This window comes from Austrofundulus limnaeus, unplaced genomic scaffold, assembly GCF_001266775.1.
Source record: "Austrofundulus limnaeus strain Quisiro unplaced genomic scaffold, Austrofundulus_limnaeus-1.0 Scaffold239, whole genome shotgun sequence".
NCBI lineage: Eukaryota > Metazoa > Chordata > Actinopteri > Cyprinodontiformes > Rivulidae > Austrofundulus > Austrofundulus limnaeus.
In genome coordinates, this window is record NW_013952641.1 from 151304 (window position 1) to 154257 (window position 2954).

The following is a 2954-nucleotide window of genomic DNA, read 5'->3' on the forward strand; positions in this document are numbered from 1 at the left end:
CTAAATATGAGCACAACAAAAAGTGTCCAGCAGATGGCAGACAAGATTCTTCTTACAGTTTAAAGTAAGTAGTCTTAGATCTAAGGGATCTGGAGAACACATRAGGCTGCAGGAGACCATACAGGTCCACAGGAGCCGGTCCACTCAGGGCCTTTAAAGCCATCAATAGTCAATTCTAAAACAAAYAGGGAGCCAATGAGAATGAAGTTTTGGAACAACTAAAATRCAGAAAATAAATGTCACAAAAAATAGAGAAAAGACCTGAAATCAAAAACAAAACATGAACAAAGCCCTTCCAAAAGATCCAAATCCTGATACTCTCAGCTCATAACGCTGAGAAATCTGCAAACTACATCATTATGAAAACCCTGAAAGCTTCGGTGTGTCTGAGAAGTGACACACGATAAAACAGGTCGACTCCTCGATGCTGCTCTTCACACCTCCACTGTGATGAGAAGAACCATTAAAGGTGACGATCCCGTGTTTCTGACTGATGGAACGCTGTAATATCACACCCAAACATCTGTCATGGGGAAATGGTTTTTAAAAAATACTAATCTCACTGACTTGATCTGTGTTTCCAAAACTCTCCACAAACATGTGGAGCAACAGATAAACTTGTCAGGTTGTGGTGCAGAATAAATCCAAGTCCRGACAGAAGATGAGATTTTTAAACAAACAAAACAAAAGAGCAGTCAGGGCAGCTAAAACAWAACTGAAACYCAAAAAGACACGAGGGGAAACGAGACAGTAGGAGAGTTCCAGGTAATGATCCAGTGAGGATATGGAGGACATGACCAGTATTTAAACAGAGGGAGAGAGGAAATGACAAACACCTGGGAGGAGGACTGATTGGTGATTGAAGACAGTTGAGGATGACAAACAGAGAATAACAAGCTGAGGAGGACATAAAGGTGGAGACAGAAGGAAAACACAGAATAATAAAATACACATCCTCACAAAACTCCCACTTCAATAAATTCTGATTTTAAAAAAAACTTGAAATTAGGCAAAACTGAATAAAATATACTGTTTGTTGCCGGCATGGTTGGGAACTATTGCTTGCTTGATTTTGAAACGCTGTGTTTAAACGTTGTTAAACTTCTGTGAACCTTTGTTWCAAAGAGCTGTTTCGTGAATGCGCAGGTCGTGCGCAACTTTAAGCTGCTATATAAAAAACTGGCAGCCATCTTCCTGTGGARGAGTGTAGCGAGGGAGGTGGGACTCTACACTAAATAAGTGCTACATTTAGCCACACACTGATGTACTTTTATCTGTTAAAAAATCAGCTGATATTGTCTTTATTCATATAAAAATTTACATCAGGAAAAGATTTCCAAACATTTAGGGTGATATCTGCCTTTTTCCACAGGATGATGCTATAATCAAATATTTGTCAAYGAACAAATAATWTTGTAATTGTTGCAGGTAGCTCTCTGAATGACCTCAGTTTAAATCTGGTTGGATTCTCAGTCTCAAAAATATCAATTATTTGTAATTCTGCATTTCTTTGCAAAGTGCTAGCTCGCTGCTGCTAGCACATGTGGTGAATCGTGGGATACACATCAGAAATGTCAAAACAACAATGTAGTGCAAATTTCTTCAAGGACAGAAAAAAATCAGCTCTTAATTTGTTGATCTATCCAGAATTAAATGCTATTCCTCTCAATTAGGTCAGCTATCTACAGCAGGTAAGATACTGTTTGTTTACAATTTGTCCACAGAACTCTACTTAAAACAATCAGAGCTGTAATTTCAAGCCTATAAGAATAGATTAAATAAAACAAACTGCATTGCAGTGTCAACAAAAAAACTTCACTTTTCTCTAACAATACTTATTCTCGGTACCACTTTACACTAAGGCTCCYCTTATAGATGGCTTGTAAATAGTTTATAAATAGGTTATTAATTCATCTGTAACCACTTTATAAATCATTAATCATCAATTAAGAATAAGAAAGAGACAAAACTGTCTGATTTCTTGCTAAATAGTAAGCCAAATCTGTTCATGTAATTTAAAGTGTTATGTTAAACATTTCACACTAGATTAACTTGTAAGCACAATAATGTATTGGAAACACATATTTACAGTAGGTACACTATTAAGGATCAATAATTGTGTATAAATGTCATAATGGAGCCTTATAAATAGTGTACAGTCCTACACTTCACAATAAGGCTACCTTTGATAGTTGTGTATATGTATAATACAGCGCAATGTTATATGTAAAATATGTGTTTCCAATACATTATTGTGTTTACAAGGTAGTAACCTAGTCTGAAATGTTTAATATAGCACTTTAGATGTAATATGTACATAAACAGATTTGGCTCACTATTTGACCAAAAACCAGACAGTTTTGTCATTCTCGTCCTTAATTAATGCATAATAAACACTTAATAATGATGCATAAAGTGATTACTGATGAATTAATAACCTATCTATAAAGTATTTATAAGCCATCTATAAGGGGAACCTTATTTTAAAGTGGTACCCTTAACTCTTCTGTCCAAATTTAAAAAAAAAAAAAAATTTTCACCTGGTATGTTCTCTACTAATCCACACTTTTTAATTGGAGTCAACATAACCGGAAAGGTAAAGGTCAGTCATTCACAGCTTTTCTGAAAACTAAAAGAGACTATCCTGTTCTATGTTGAGGCTGTCAACGCCTCATTGAACTGAACACACTATATCAGCCTCCCCAGACCTCTCTGTGCCCCGTTGCTCCTGTCAAACACTTCTCAACCCTCAGATCTGAACCTTTAAAGGCTTCATCAACCTGCTGCATTCAGACGTTGGTCAGTTTTATACTGGAAACTTCACTCAGACATAACTACAACACCTACAGAAGGATGTAGCCACAGATTGGCCCATTCGTTAGTAATTAAAATCATGTTTCTCAAAATTTGCCAAACATGGAGAGGTGGTAAGAAATCAAGGTGTTGCATAGAAG